The sequence below is a fragment of the Aegilops tauschii genome, chromosome 1 (assembly GCF_002575655.3).
Source record: "Aegilops tauschii subsp. strangulata cultivar AL8/78 chromosome 1, Aet v6.0, whole genome shotgun sequence".
In the NCBI taxonomy this organism is placed as follows: Eukaryota; Viridiplantae; Streptophyta; class Magnoliopsida; order Poales; family Poaceae; genus Aegilops; species Aegilops tauschii.
In genome coordinates, this window is record NC_053035.3 from 59355044 (window position 1) to 59372140 (window position 17097).

Below are 17097 nucleotides of genomic sequence, written 5' to 3' on the forward strand. Positions count from 1 at the left end.
ATAGCGGAATCTGGATGCTCATATTGGCTCCCACATATTCTATGAAGATCTTTATCGGTTAGACCGCATAACAACATACGTTGTTCCCTTTGTCATCGGTATGTTACTTGCCCGAGATTCGATCGTCGGTATTTCAATACCTAGTTCAATCTCGTTACCGGCAAGTCTCTTTACTCGTTCTGTAATACATCATCCCACAACTAACTCATTAGTTGCAATGCTTGCAAGGCTTAAGTGATGTGCATTACCGAGAGGGCCCAGAGATACCTCTCCGACAATCGGAGTGACAAATCCTAATCTCGAAATACGCCAACCCAACAAGTACCTTCGGAGACACCTGCAGAGCACCTTTATAATCACTCAGTTACGTTGTGACGTTTGGTAGCACACAAAGTGTTCCTCCGGTAAACGGGAGTTGCATAATCTCATAGTCATAGGAACATGTATAAGTCATGAAGAAAGCAGTAGCAACATACTAAACGATCGAGTGCTAAGCTAACGTAATGGGTCAAGTCAATCACATCATTCTCCTAATGATGTGATCCCGTTAATCAAATGACAACTCATGTCTATGGCTAGGAAACATAACCATCTTTGATCAACGAGCTAGTCAAGTAGAGGCATACTAGTGACACTCTGTTTGTCTATGTATTCACACAAGTATTATGTTTCCGGTTAATACAATTCTAGCATGAATAATAAACATTCATCATGATATAAGGAAATAAATAATAACTTTATTATTGCCTCTAGGGCATATTTCCTTCAGTCTCCCACTTGCACTAGAGTACCTAATCTAGATTACACAGTAATGATCCTAACACCCATGGAGCCTTGGTGCTGATCATGTTTTGCTCATGGAAGAGGCTTAGTCAACGGGTCTGCAACATTCAGATCCGTATGTATCTTGCAAATTTCTATGTCTCCCACCTGGACTAAATCCCGGATGGAATTGAAGCATCTCTTGATGTGCTTGGTTCTCTTGTGAAATCTGGATTCCTTCGCCAAGGCAATTGCACCAGTATTGTCACAAAAGATTTTCATTGGACCCGATGCACTAGGTATGACACCTAGATAGGATATGAACTCCTTCATCCAGACTCCTTCATTTGCTGCTTCCGAAGCAGCTATGTACTCCGCTTCACATGTAGATCTCGCCACGACGCTTTGTTTAGAGCTGCACCAACTGACAGCTCCACCGTTCAATGTAAACACGTATCCGGTTTGCGATTTAGAATCGTCCGGATCAGTGTCAAAGCTTGCATCAACGTAACCATTTACGATGAGCTCTTTGTCACCTCCATAAACGAGAAACATATCCTTATTCCTTTTCAGGTATTTCAGGATGTTCTTGACCGCTGTCCAGTGATCCACTCCTGGATTACTTTGGTACCTCCCTGCTAAACTTATAGCAAGGCACACATCAGGTCTGGTACACAACATTGCATACATGATAGAGCCTATGGCTGAAGCATAGGGAACATCTTTCATCTTCTCTCTATCTTCTGCAGTGGTCGGGCATTGAGTCTTACTCAACTTCACACCTTGTAACACAGGCAAGAACCCTTTCTTTGCTTGATCCATTTTGAACTTCTTCAAAACTTTGTCAAGGTATGTGCTTTGTGAAAGTCCAATTAAGCGTCTTGATCTATCTCTATAGATCTTGATGCCCAATATATACGCAGCTTCACCGAGGTCTTTCATTGAAAAACTCTTATTCAAGTATCCCTTTATGCTATTCAGAAATTCTATATCATTTCCAATCAGCAATATGTCATCCACATATAATAATAGAAATGCTACAGAGCTCCCACTCACTTGTAAATACAGGCTTCTCCAAAAGTCTGTACAAAACCAAATGCTTTGATCACACTATCAAAGCGTTTATTCCAACTCCGAGAGGCTTGCACCAGTCCATAAATAGATCGCTGGAGCTTGCACACTTTGTTAGCTCCCTTTGGATCGACAAAACCTTCCGGTTGCATCATATACAACTCTTCTTCCAGAAATCCATTCAGGAATGTAGTTTTGACATCCATTTGCCAAATTTCATAATCATAAAATGCAGCAATTGCTAACATGATTCGGACAGACTTAAGCATCGCTACGGGTGAGAAGGTCTCATCGTAGTCAATCCCTTGAACTTGTCGAAAACCATTTGCAACAAGTCGAGCTTTATAGACAGTAACATTACCGTCAGCGTCAGTCTTCTTCTTGAAGATCCATTTATTCTCAATTGCTTGCCGATCATCGGGCAAGTCAACCAAAGTGCACACTTTGTTCTCATACATGGATCCCATCTCAGATTTCATGGCCTCAAGCCATTTCGCGGAATCTGGGCTCACCATCGCTTCTTCATAGTTCGTAGGTTCGTCATGGTCTAGTAGCATAACCTCCAGAACAGGATTACCGTACCACTCTGGTGCGGATCTTACTCTGGTTGACCTACGAGGTTCAGTAACAACTTGATCTGAAGTTCCATGATCATCATCATTAACTTCCTCACTAATTGGTGTAGGCGTCGCAGAAACTAGTTTCTGCGATGAACTACTTTCCAATAAGGGAGCAGGTACAATTACCTCATCAAGTTCTACTTTCCTCCCACTCACTTCTTTCGAGAGAAACTCCTTCTCCAGAAAGATTCCGAATTTAGCAACAAAAGTCTTGCCTTCGGATCTGTGATAGAAGGTGTACCAACAGTCTCCTTTGGGTATCCTATGAAGACACATTTTTCCGATTTGGGTTCAAGCTTACCAGGTTGAAGCTTTTTCACATAAGCATCGAAGCCCCAAACTTTAAGAAACGACAACTTTGGTTTCTTGCCAAACCACAGTTCATAAGGCGTCGTCTCAACGGATTTTGATGGTGCCCTATTTAACGTGAATGCGGCCGTCTCTAAAGCATAACCCCAAAACGATAGCGGTAAATCAGTAAGAGACATCATAGATCGTACCATATCTAGTAGAGTACGATTACGACGTTCGGACACACCATTACGCTGTGGTGTTCCGGGTGGCGTGAGTTGCGAAACTATTCCGCATTGTTTCAAATGAAGACCAAACTCATAACTCAAATATTCTCCTCCACGATCAGATCGTAGAAACTTTATTTTCTTGTTACGATGATTTTCAACTTCACTCTGAAATTCTTTGAACTTTTCAAATGTTTCAGACTTATGTTTCATTAAGTAGATATACCCATATCTGCTTAAATCATCTGTGAAGGTGAGAAAATAACGATATCCGCCACGAGCCTCAACATTCATCGGACCACATACATCTGTATGTATGATTTCCAACAAATCTGTTGCTCTCTCCATAGTTCCGGAGAACGGCATTTTAGTCATCTTGCCCATGAGGCACGGTTCGCAAGTACCAAGTGATTCATAATCAAGTGGTTCCAAAAGTCCATCAGTATGGAGTTTCTTCATGCGCTTTACACCGATATGACCTAAACGGCAGTGCCACAAATAAGTTGCACTATCATTATCAACTCTGCATCTTTTGGCTTCAATATTATGAATATGTGTATCACTACTATCGAGATTTAACAAAAATAGACCACTCTTCAAGGGTGCATGACCATAAAAGATATTATTCATATAAATAGAACAACCATTATTCTCTGATTTAAATGAATAACCGTCTCGCATCAAACAAGATCCAGATATAATGTTCATGCTTAACGTTGGCACCAAATAACAATTATTTAGGTCTAAAACTAATCCCGAAGGTAGATGTAGAGGTAGCGTGCCGACCGCGATCACATCGACTTTGGAACCATTGCCCACGCGCATTGTCACCTCGTCCTTAGCCAATCTTCGCTTAATCCGTAGCCCCTGTTTCGAGTTGCAAATATTAGCAACATAACCAGTATCAAATACCCAGGTGCTACCGCGAGCATTAGTAAGGTACACATCAATAACATGTATATCACATATACCTTTGTTCACCTTGCCATCCTTCTTATCCGCCAAATGCTTGGGGCAGTTCCGCTTCCAGTGACCAGTCTGCTTGCAGTAGAAGCACTCAGTCTCAGGCTTAGGTCCAGACTTGGGTTTCTTCTCCTGAACAACAACTTGCTTGCTGTTCTTCTTGAAGTTCCCCTTCTTCTTCCTTTTGCCCTTTTTCTTGAAACTGGTGGTCTTATTGACCATCAACACTTGATACTCCTTTTTGATTTCTACCTCCGCAGCCTTTAGCATTGCGAAGAGCTCGGGAATCGTCTTATCCATCCCTTGCATGTTATAGTTCATCACGAAGCTCTTGTAGCTTGGTGGCAGTGATTGGAGAATTCTGTCAATGACGCTATCATCCGGAAGGTTAACTCCCAGTTGAATCAAGTGATTATTATACCCAGATATTTTGAGTATATGCTCACTGACAGAACTATTCTCCTCCATCTTGCAGCTGTAGAACTTATTGGAGACTTCATATCTCTCAATCCGGGCATTTGCTTGAAATATTAACTTCAACTTCTGGAACATCTCATATGCTCCATGACATTCAAAACGTCGTTGAAGTCCCGGTTCTAAGCCGTAAAGCATGGCACACTGAACTATCGAGTAGTCATCAGCTTTGCTTTGCCAGACGTTCTTAACGTCGTCAGTTGCATCTGCAGCAGGCCTGGCACCCAGCGGTGCTTCCAGGACGTAATTCTTCTGTGCAGCAATGAGGATAATCCTCAAGTTACGGACCCAGTCCATGTAATTGCTACCATCATCTTTCAACTTTGCTTTCTCAAGGAACGCATTAAAATTCAACGGAACAACAGCACGGGCCATCTATCTACAATCAACATAGACAAGCAAGATACTATCAGGTACTAAGTTCATGATAAATTTAAGTTCAATTAATCATATTACTTAAGAACTCCCACTTAGATAGACATCCCTCTAATCCTCTAAGTAACCACGTGTTCCATATCAACTAAACCATGTCCGATCATCACGTGAGATGGAGTAGTTTCAACGGTGAACATCACTATGTTGATCATATCTACTATATGATTCACGCTCGACCTTTCGGTCTCCGTGTTCTGAGGCCATATCTGTTATATGCTAGGCTCGTCAAGCTTAACCTGAGTATTCCGCGTGTGCAACTGTTTTGCACCCGTTGTATTTGAACGTAGAGCCTATCACACCCGATCATCACGTGGTGTCTCAGCACGAAGAACTTCGCAACGGTGCATACTCAGGGAGAACACTTATACTTTGATAATTTAGTGAGGGATCATCTTATAATGCTACCGTCAATCAAAGCAAGATAAGATGCATAAAAGATAAACATCACATGCAATCAATATAAATGATATGATATGGCCATCATCATTTGTCCTTGTGATCTTCATCTCCGAAGCACCGTCATGATCACCATCGTCACCGGCGCGACACCTTGATCTTCATCGTAGCATCGTTGTCATCTCGCCAACTTATGCTTCTACGACTATCGCTACCGCTTAGTGATAAAGTAAAGCTTTACAGGGCGTTTGCATTGCATACAAGAAAGCGACAACCATATGGCTCCTGCCAGTTGCCGATAACTCGGTTACAAAATATGATCATCTCATACAATAAAATATAGCATCATGCCTTGACCATATCACATCACAATATGCCCTGCAAAAACAAGTTAGACGTCCTCTACTTTGTTGTTGCAAGTTTTACGTGGCTGCTACGGGATGAGCAAGAACCGTTCTTACCTACGCATCAAAACCACAACGATAGTTTGTCAAGTTGGTGCTGTTTTAATCTTCGCAAGGACCGGGCGTAGCCACACTCAGTTCAACTAAAGTTGGAGAAACTGACACCCGCCAGCCACCTGTGTGCAAAGCACGTCGGTAGAACCAGTCTCGCGTAAGCGTACGCGTAATGTCGGTCCGGGCCGCTTCATCCAACAATACCGCCGAACCAAAGTATGACATGCTGGTAAGCAGTATGACTTATATCGCCCACAACTCACTTGTGTTCTACTCGTGCATATAACATCAACGCATAAAACCAGGCTCGGATGCCACTGTTGGGGAACATAGTAATTTCAAAAAATTTCCTACGCACACGCAAGATCATGGTGATGCATAGCAACGAGAGGGGAGAGTGTTGTCCACGTACCCTCGTAGACCGAAAGCGGAAGCGTTAGCACAACGCGGTTGATGTAGTCGTACGTCTTCACGATCCGACCGATCAAGTACCGAACGCACGACACCTCCGAGTTCAGCACACGTTCAGCCCGATGACGTCCCTCGAACTCCGATCCAGTCGAGTGTTGAGGGAGAGTTTCGTTAGCACGACGGCGTGGTGACGATGATGATGTTCTACCGATGCAGGGCTTCGCCTAAGCACCGCTACAGTATTATCGAGGTGGACTATGGTGGAGGGGGGCACCGCACACGGCTAAAAGATCAAGCGATCAATTGTTGTGTCTTTGGGGTGCCCCCTGCCCCCGTATATAAAGGAGCAAGGGGTGAGGTGCGGCTGGCCAGGGAGGAGGCGCGCCAGGAGGAGTCCTACTCCCACCGGGAGTAGGACTCCCTCCCTTGTTGGACTAGGAGAGGAGAGGGAAGGAGAGAGGGGGAAAGGAAAGGGGGGGGGGCGCCGCCCCCCTCCTTGTCCAATTCGGACTGGGGGGGGAGGGGCGCGCGGCTGCCGCTTGGCCGCCTCTCCTCTTCCACCAATTGGGTCCATGAGGCCCAATAGCCTCGGGGGGGGGGGGGGGTTCCGGTAACCCCCCGGTACTCCGGTATATATCCGATAACCCCCGGAACCATTCCGGTGTCCGAATATAGTCATCCAATATATCAATCTTCATGTCTCGACCATTTCGAGACTCCTCGTCATGTCCGTGATCACATCCGGGACTCCGAACAACCTTCGGTACATCAAAACATATAAACTCATAATATAACTGTCATCGAAACGTTAAGCGTGCGGACCCTACGGGTTCGAGAACTATGTAGACATGACTGAGACACGTCTCCGGCCAATAACCAATAGCGGCACTTGGATGCTCATATTGGCTCCCACATATTCTACGAAGATCTTTATCGGTCAGACCGCATAACAACATACGTTGTTCCCTTTGTCATCGGTATGTTACTTGCCCGAGATTCGATCATCGGTATTTCAATACCTAGTTCAATCTCGTTACCGGCAAGTCTCTTTACTCGTTCCATAATACATCATCCCACAACTAACTCATTAGTTGCAATGCTTGCAAGGCTTAAGTGATGTGCATTACCGAGAGGGCCCAGAGATACCTCTCCGACAATCGGAGTGACAAATCCTAATCTCAAAATACGCCAACCCAACAAGTACCTTCGGAGACACCTGTAGAGCACCTTTATAATCACCCAGTTATGTTGTGATGTTTGGTAGCACACAAAGTGTTCCTCCGGTAAGCGGGAGTTGCATAATCTCATAGTCATAGGAACATGTATAAGTCATGAAGAAAGCAGTAGCAACATACTAAACGATCGAGTGCTAAGCTAACGTAATGGGTCAAGTCAATCACATCATTCTCCTAATGATGTGATCCCGTTAATCAAATGACAACTCATGTCTATGGCTAGGAAACATAACCATCTTTGATCAACGAGCTAGTCAAGTAGAGGCATACTAGTGGCACTCTGTTTGTCTATGTATTCACACAAGTATTATGTTTCCGGTTAATACAATTCTAGCATGAATAATAAACATTTATCATGATATAAGGAAATAAATAATAACTTTATTATTGCCTCTAGGGCATATTTCCTTCACATACAAGCGGTGAATTATCTTGAAAAGTAATTTTAGAATACACAGTATTTTGGGGTTTATACATATACAACATACAAGCCAACACTTGCAACACCGCAAAAAACAACCTTTCAACATAAACACACACTTTGTAACATACGTCCATGATCATCCCAACATGTTGTCCATGTGTTTGCAGCAAAACACATGAGCTTCCAACATGTCAATTTTTTTTTGCAACTTAAAGAAAAATCAAACTCAATCTAACTTTCATTTGGAGCACTGACCTCAATGTCTGTCTCGGGCTCATAGGAGCCTGTTCGGAGCCGGATTGAGCAAATCCCCAAACCATCTTCCTCCAAGGTCGATGATGACATTGAGCCCCTCCACCCACCACCACCTTAAGAGAGGAGACAAACTAGGGCATAGAGAAGCAGAGATCCATGAGTGTTGAGGTAGAGTCGTAGCAATGGCTACCGGCTGTGCGGCCCGACTTTAGTGGCTCCCAGGTGGTGCATGAGGTTGCTTTTATTCGAACAAAGGAAGAGAGGAAGAGAGAGAGAGAGAGAGTGAGGGAGGGAGAGAGAGAGGGGCGGGAGGGGGAGAGAGGGAGGGAAGGAGAGGGAGAGGGAGGGAGGGATGGAGAGAGAAGCATGCACATAGTCATGGGGACACATGGTTGGCCCACATGGTGGTCGACGCTGACTATGTTGGAAATATTCCCTAAAGACAATAATAAAAGTTATTATTTAGTTTCATGTGGGTAACTAATGTTTATTTTCTATGATACAACTGGTATGGTTCTCGAATCTGCAATAATCACAAGGCTCAGAGAAAAACTCATATGCACGTGTGGAATAATAAACAGTAAATAGATTCCTAGCTCACCTCTAAGACTACCTCAAGTGTTGCATGATGATTCTATTTTTTTGATCATGGGCATAAATTAAGTGTTTGACCATTGATTGTTGATTGTTGACTTTTCAAGAACTTTGTGGAATTTAAAAAATCCATGTATTCAAAAAATGTTTACGAGGTTAAAAAATGTTCACGGATTTTTTAAAAAACTTTGTGTATTTGAAAAAAAATCCTAAAAAAATGTTTGCAAATTGATTTTTTTTGCGCGTCCGCCGGGTGATCCGTATGAAACATCCGCCACCCCGACGGCCCTTCAATGTACGCGCCCGCAGCCGTCCGATCTACTTTTGGCGCGCGGCTCGGTCTCCTCCCTCGACCCTTTAATTCCTGAAACAACAGTCGAGTTGCAGAAACAAGTGTCTCGCGAGCCATTCGATGCGTGATGCGAGCCGTTCAATCCTCCTCTCTAATTTCCTGCAACGATGCTCTTATTGCAAGATCTAGTCTTCTCTGATTTCCTGCAACAAAAGCTTGTTGCGAAACCTCATCTTCTACAATTTTCTGCAACAAGACCCATATTGCAAAACCTCTTCTTCTTTAGTTTTCTACAACAAGACCCTTAGAAAAATTGCAAACAATATCTCCCGCCGCGCCTAATTTTCTGCAACAACATTTTTCACGCGTCTAATTTCTGCACATCTTCCACTCGTCTAAATTTCTGCAACAAGATCCTTGTTGCAAAAATTGCAACATCTTCCGTTGCGTCTAATTTTCTGCAACAAGATCCTTATTGCAAAAATTAAAACAACATCTCCGCCGCATCTAATTTTCCGCAACAGGACCCTGTTGCAAAATTTGCAATAGCATCCCCGTCTGCTCGCGTACTTGCGCAGTCTGCCACCATTCCTGTAACAACACCGTTTTTGCAGAGATAAGATGGCGCTCCCCGTCACACGTGGCGTATTTTGTGGGTCCATCAATCCGGTCGGCAGGGATGCGTTGTTGCCGCTAGGTGGCCGGCGGGTATTGGAGCTCCGGTGGCTGTGCGCGGCCGTGCCATGGCCGACGGCGGAGTGAACTGGGCGGGCTGCATCTAGGAGGGCGAAGGTCGGATTGGGTGTGGGAGGGCGAGGTGGACGGAGCTGTAGCAGCGTGTGGTGGTGGTGGTGGCGTGCCTCCGCGCTGGCCTAGCCATGGCTGCGGCTGGACCAGCATGCGGACGATGAGGAAAGGAGAAGACGGGTGGGGATAAGATGCGTGAGATTTTTCTGGAAACATGGCGATGTGTTGTGTGGGCCCTAGAACACGTGTCAACTGCTGCAGGTGGCGGACTTCTTCCCAGAAATCAGCCGGTAGATCATCAGCGTTTCCGATCTTTTTTAGGCGGCTGCTACAAATCAGCCGATTGATTTTAGGCAAATTTATACCGTCCCAAGAACCGTCCGATTCAATCGCACCCAGCCACAGGATCCGGCAGCTCCCATGCCAGCACCACACAGCGCTAGCCCACGACAGCACCGCGCATCACCGACGGCGCCCCGCGGCGCTCCATTGCAGCCTCGGCGGCGCTTCGATGCAACCCCGGCGAAGCTTCAATGCCTCCGGCGGTGCTTCAATGCAGCTCCGGTGATGATTCATTACAGCTCCAGCGGTGATTCATTGCAACCCGACGGAGCTTTCGACGACGCCTCGGCGTTTCATTGCAGCTCCGCAGACCTGGCGATGCTCCATTGTAGCAAAGTGGCCTGGCGAGCTCCATGGCAGCACCGGCGGCGGCGGATGCTGCAACGCAGATGCGGCGACGATGGCGGATGCAACAATGCAACAGCGACAAGTCGACTACACACGGCCGCACCGACGGATGCTTTCGATGCAAAGACAGCAACAACAACAGGCGGCGCCGACAGGTGGTGCGACGGGGACGGGGGATGCAGCGAGGTAACATTGACGGCGCCGATGGATGCTTCGATGCAGCGCACAGAAACGACAGCACACGGCCAGGGAGGGATTCAGTAGAGTAGAGTTGCATCATGGGATTGACGGGCATGAGGGCCTTGGCGGGATTGCAGCCAGGTAGCATCATTGGATTGACGGCTAGCCATGGCGGCCAACAACGACAGTAACAACAGCTTACATCAAATGGCAAGCTGCAGCTATGGCGGGATTGCACCAGAATGGTGGCAGATGCGCCAGAGTAGCATCATGCGTCGGCGGCGGTCCCTCCCGGTTCCCAGCTGTGGTGGTTGGTGATGCTCGCCATGGGATTGCTGGCCTCTCCCCTGTCAGTGGTGAACAAGGAAGACATGGGAAAAGAGAGAAAACGAGTGGAGAAGACGGGTTGCAAGGAGATAAGGCTGGGATGGAGCGGTGGGTGGCCTGGGACACGTGTTGCACGCAGGAGTCGGTTTAAAGGAGGGGAAAATCATCCGGACGAAACAAAACGTTTTCCTTTTTTTTATGAATTTGAAAAAGTCACATGATTTTTTTTAAAATAAAACCGAACAAACCCATCCTGGAAAAACCGCCCGAAAGAAAAAAAACGATAGGAGAAGGTTCCAAAACCGATGAGAAGGAAAACTACATGGGCCAGGACTGCTGCAAGTCTTTAGGCCACGCCTAGGGTTTCACCAGAGAGGAAAGGGGATCTCATAGCATCAGTTATGCACCGCCGCCTGCCTTGCGCCGAGCTCCCGCACTCGCGCCGTCGCCGTCGCCGTCGGAGGCCACGAATGAGGATCGAGTGGTAGTTGCGAAGAGGTTCCCATTCGAAGCAGCAGGAGCTCCTTTCCGGCAATCGAAGCAATCAAGCGCCTCCCTTTTTAAATCGTATATAATCCGGAATCAAAGCAGTCCTTCCTGGGCTACAATCAGAAAGAGGCCCGCTTTCGAATTTGGTCTCCGGAATCTCCATTCAACTCGTGAGGACACCACGGCACCCGCCAATATCCGGAGGAGACGAATTCACGGCAACTCGTGAGCCTTCAGCTGCGAAATTCAGGGTGACCAACTCTTCTCGGGCCTCGGCTGATCTACGCGGGAGCCATGGGGGTGAGTTCGTTGCCCTCTTTTTCCTTAGCGGATCTTTTGTTTTCAGAGGGAACCCTTTATATAGATCCAATCAAAGTTGAAAAATTTGCGCTTCTACATCAAAATTGCATCTTTGATAGTTGCAAATTTTGGGTTGCAAAAGAATATGTGAAGTCTGAGTGTCTTGCTCTTGCACCATTGAAATTACATGCTTGCAACTGTCTAGAAATTGCATATCTGAGAACATCAAATTTGCTTATCTGTGACTAGTGTGGAATCAACTCTTATTTGTCTTCATGCCAAATGCAGAGAGGCAAGAAAGTTGATGCGCTCAGCGCATTGCCTGATGACGTTCTGGTCAACATTCTTGACCGACTCATTGTCCGTGAGGCTGCAAGAACCGGCATCCTCTCCAGACGGTGGACTCAACTCTGCGCCAAGCTGTCTCGGCTTATAATAAGTGCCCAGCACTTCCTGCCCATGGGTGTTTCATGCACCGACATCTCTGATGATGAATTGGTTCGCATCAATGAAGCCGGTGGTTCAGGCGATTGAGAGCATATTGGCATGCAGAAATCCTGGAGAACACACCATCCGCCTTCTGTCGACCACGTTCTACTTGAGAGGTGATGTCCCCATATCCATTGGGCAAGCTGTTGGTCATGCCATGGCGGCACACTTGGTCGAGGATGTCAAATTCAGTGTTATGACAGGGACGTATGACATCGTTGACATGGTTGAGGATGATCTGGTCACCTCTGCGAGAAATTTCATGCTGTTCTTTGATGCCTGTCCAAGTGCGTTTGGTGGTCTCACTGCCCTCGACCTCGAGAATTTGAGATTTGGTGAATCAGACATAGCCAATGTCCTCATCACTTGCAAGCGGTTGAAGCGTTTGCGTTTGTACAATTGCGACTCTGGTGATTGCAGCACACTGCCAGTTGAACATTCTCATCTCAGTGAGCTTAGTATTGTCCACTGTAGTCTTGAACGAGTTATGCTGAACTAGCTCCCTCAACTCACAAGGATGGTCTTTGAAGGCTGGATGCAATTCCAAGATCCACTGTTCATTGGTCATGCCCCATTGCTGGAGGCTGTAAGCCTCACAAATCTCAGCCTTAGTTACCACAAGATGGTGAAGTTAAGTGAGTTTCTTAGCGGTAGCTCTATACGAGATCTGAAGTTCGATTTAGTTCCGAAAAGGTAAGTCGTGATTGTTGCTTTGCGAGCTGTGTGCCTTCACTTCTTCTCTGCCCATCTCATCATGTGCTTGTTCGTTGCAGATTTGGGTGCAGCCAGAATGTTTGACGCAATGTTTGGCATCTGTTTTCCGCCAACTAAGGTTTTTGAATATAGTTGATCTTCCTCAAGGGTATGATCTCACCTGGACAATGTATTTTCTTGAAGCTGCGCCCTTACTGAAGGAGCTATACATAACGGTATGTGTTTACCTAAAGATATATATTTTTTGCCACATGGGCTTAAGGTTTTGCAAGATTGCCTCACCAGATACCAAAGGTGGCTGCTCTATTGACAATTTATTTCCGTCTTTGCCCTTTTTGCTGCCATTCAGGTATGGGATCATGAGTGTAAAATGGAAATGGACGAGGAGAAGAGGAAAGAAGAATCATATAGTGAGAACAAGGGTGTAGAGTGGGACTCAGCCGCGGCAGATTTCCAACACCACAGTTTGGTCACACTCGTCATGTTTGGCTTTGAATCTGAAGATTGCTTTGTGAGTTATGTCAGACGTGTTCTCGCGGCGGCGGTCAATCTAGAGGATGTGTTCCTGTATTGTGGGTTGGAGTGTGACGATTGCCCGCACAAGAAGCCTGGCAGGTACCCCTGGACTAAAAGGCAGAGGATCTCACTGAAGAAGAGAATGACCGCTGGGATTGAGTCGTTTGCCATATTTCACTATGCTACTAACATGAGGACTGATCATGTAAAAAGAAGGGAGTACCCAAAGTGCTCACTGCTGGAGGCAAAAAATGATTTTCTCTGAGGTAGAAAGGTGTTGATTTGACAGTGAAGTGTGTTACAAGTGTTGTCACTTTTGGTTGATAGTTCGTTTTAGTTTTTATTGTGACCGCATGAACCGTATTATTAAGTTGTTAACTCAAGAACTGTTATTATTTGCTTGCACTATGCATCCAAGAACATCAGCACACAGCCATTAATTAGTGATGTGTATTTCTGGAGCCTTGAGAATAGTTTTTGTTTAATCAAGCTTGAAAAGGATTATATGAAATCTTGTTTTCAAATATCTCAACGGCAGAGTTCAACTCGTGAGCACTGAAATTTGGTGACCCAGAAGCCTTAACCTAATCATTAGGTGCTGTCTGGAGCTTCAAAGTTCAGGTTGAGATTGCTTAGTGTTTTAATGGAGCAGGATACAATTCTGCTATCTACCCTATGAAAACCATACCATCTCATGGTCCACTGAATGAACAAGTGTTGGGAAAGGCATAGAACTGCTAGCATCTTAGAAGGTTTGAATTGGCAACCTGATGTTTTAGTGTAAGAATAGTACGCATACATTTGTTTGATAGTTTGCACAGAATCTTGAAAATCAAGCAGAACTGAAAACCCTGGAGATGTCACAAACTATCGTATCGAGTTATCGACCTATGATTGTGCACATCATGCTTATTTTCTACCTTCAGTTTTAATGTACGCAACCATTTCTATACTGATTTCCAAATGGGCTGATTACTTTCATGTTCACCCTAGCAGCTTTGACAAAACACTCTACCATCTAAGCAAGGACAGCAAAGGCCAGTCATCTTCCAATTTATCAAAGGAGTAAATGAATAATTTGCATAGCCAAAACATGTAAAATAATATAGCTTGAAAAGATTACCACAGTGCAGGTTGGCATGAAACATTAAAGCAAGCCCGTTATGCACTCCTGCTCTCTTGCATATGCTGAAGTACAGTACAGTTTGATTTCTTTTTTTGCGAAACTAATAATAATTCGAGAATACGGAGTTAGCAATTTTGAAAAAAATAAGAGACTTTGACATGGGCCCTAAGAGACAAGAGAGCTGCAGGATATATCCAATAGTTATTAAGAGATAAATACCAGTATACCGACCAGAACCACCGGATGAACAAGGGATCCTAATAGTAGTCATAAAAGGTGGATCATTGATTAAGCCAATTACACTTCTAGTTCACTGGTTGGTGCAGTTAACAAGCTGAACTGCTGGTTTCTAAGTATTTTGCGACATATTTTTTTATGAAATGTTGCATATATAACTGAAATTGAACTCGTGGATTTCTGTGCATGTAATTTCTCATAATTGATCTGCTTATTAGAAATTTAGAATATTGGCAAAGGTGAAGATGAGCCAGGGCGGGCACCTCTATGTGACACATGCTTGGTTCCGAATCGAAAGACTGGGATATATGGTTGGCTGAGGGGCTATGGTTTTAATGGAGTGTGATTGATGCTTCTTGGTAGTAGGAGAAGAATGGTGTCTCTGATGTGGTTTTCTGCTAGTACTCCGTGCTAGTAGATTTCAAGAGCGCAAGATTTCTTAACGCGAAGCCTGTAGCTTTCATCTAAGAAAAACTTGTAGCTTTAGTTTCTCTTCATCCTTCGTATTACGACAAGCTCTTGTAAACCTGTTGTCACAGCTTATGGAGTATATTATTTTTTGCCAGAATTCTTTGTAGTTCATTAAGCCAAACCTGGTATCTGCTGCAATGATGTGTTGTAAAAGAGCCCAGTTTCGTTTCCCCGGAGAGATGTTTTTTTGGCATAAAGCAATCTTCCATAGAGCCACTGGCTATGGGCAAACTCCAATGAATTAGAAGAGGCTAGCTGCGCTTTGCTATAATTGTAACTGGATTCGCTATATGAATTTGATTTCAAAATGTATAACAAACTCAGAACTAACGAACATGCCCAATAGCTCATGCTGATTACTCATTCTTCGCGGCGTGTGTGGGGGGACAGAAGCAACGACGGAGCTGCGCAATGATGGAGCTTCGGCGAGAGGACCAGGTTTTGCAACTTGCAAGCAGTGCAGTGTCACCGTGTCCTCGATCTTATTATTTGGCTACCAGACAAAATTTGCTGGACAAGTCATAGGAGGATCTATAGTAGGGACAATGTGACTGATGGCTAATCGTGTTGCATAAAAATCACTAGGAACCAACTATATTTTGCAACAGGTAGTCGCTTGCCCACCAGATCTCTCCACTCTCGTAGCATCATTAGGTCTTAGTGGACCAGTTTAGCAAGTGTCCACAATTAGCATTATCCGCTTACGACATACCCCGAAGATGCACGCACCTGGCACAAAATGAAGATGCTAATCTTTTGCCCATGTATCCCATTCATTACATTCTAGCCAAGTGACCGAGATCACACATTAGAGCGTGGCGTATAGGCTAATCGGAGCAGAATTGCTTGGTGGTGAGAGAAGGGACGAGGCAAAGTGAAAATAATTGCGTCGGCAGAGTAGGAGGGAGAGGTACATCGATGATATTTTTCTTCATGTGCATGCTGTAGTTCTGGTGATTCATTGGAAATTCCTGGTGCCTTCTATGCCTATGGATATCAAACTCATATCGAGACAAAGCAAATAGCACACCAATTAGGGTTGAAATATTGTAAGACACATGAGTAAAATGAGGAATGTGCTTTTTATCATTTGCTTGCAAAAGCCTTGCCCCTTGTAGAAGACATGGGCGGTGGAACAGTGACATAAAGCCATTGGTCCTTTGGTAGGTCAATATCTAAGAATCTCGTGACTTTGTCCTTTGGTAGGTCAGAAGTATGAGACTTTGCTTTATTAATCGTTCGTTCATACAAGCGATGAATTTTCTTAGCCTTTCCTTTTGAAAAGAAAGATTTTTCTTGATTAGTATGATTTTTCTTCGAGTACTATAAAGTTCATGAAAATAAAGCCCATCGGCTAATGTTTCATCCTCACGAGAAAAACTGAGGTAAGTAGAACAACATCATGTAGGTCTGGTCATATGTGATTGTGGACTATACATTTTGTAGAACTATATTATTTATGTATATAATCACAGATTCACAGTTGCAGAAATCGCAAGAGTTTAGGTTACTCATACTTTTTAACTACAAGAAAAATGATTACCCCATATATACTTGGACATTAATAGTAACACACTCAGGGGTGAAATTCCTTAACCAACTACTAGTATCGATGAAGACCGGACGTATTACAATACATGGTTATCACTTAGTTACTCCCTACCACGTTTTGAACTCCGGTGGGTGGAGTCACATGATATATATCCACGTAAACTCCTACCAATATGTGTCTCCATTCACCTTTTTTTTATTCCGAAGTATGCTTCTGGCATTGACATGGAAATAAAATATATTTGTAAATCACATAAGGTTTTGGCAGAAAGCACCCATGTTTGTGTAACGCGAGCATAAGAAAAGCTGGCTCTAAGTTGTACTAAATGTTATTACTAGTATCTTATTGTAT

At 44.6% G+C, this 17097-nt stretch overlaps 1 pseudogene; it reads left to right on the plus strand.

Moving 5' to 3' along the window:
• The first annotated feature begins 11923 nt into the window (after positions 1-11923).
• Positions 11924-13828, plus strand: LOC109732093 (uncharacterized; annotated as a pseudogene).
• Positions 13829-17097: the final 3269 nt, after the last annotated feature.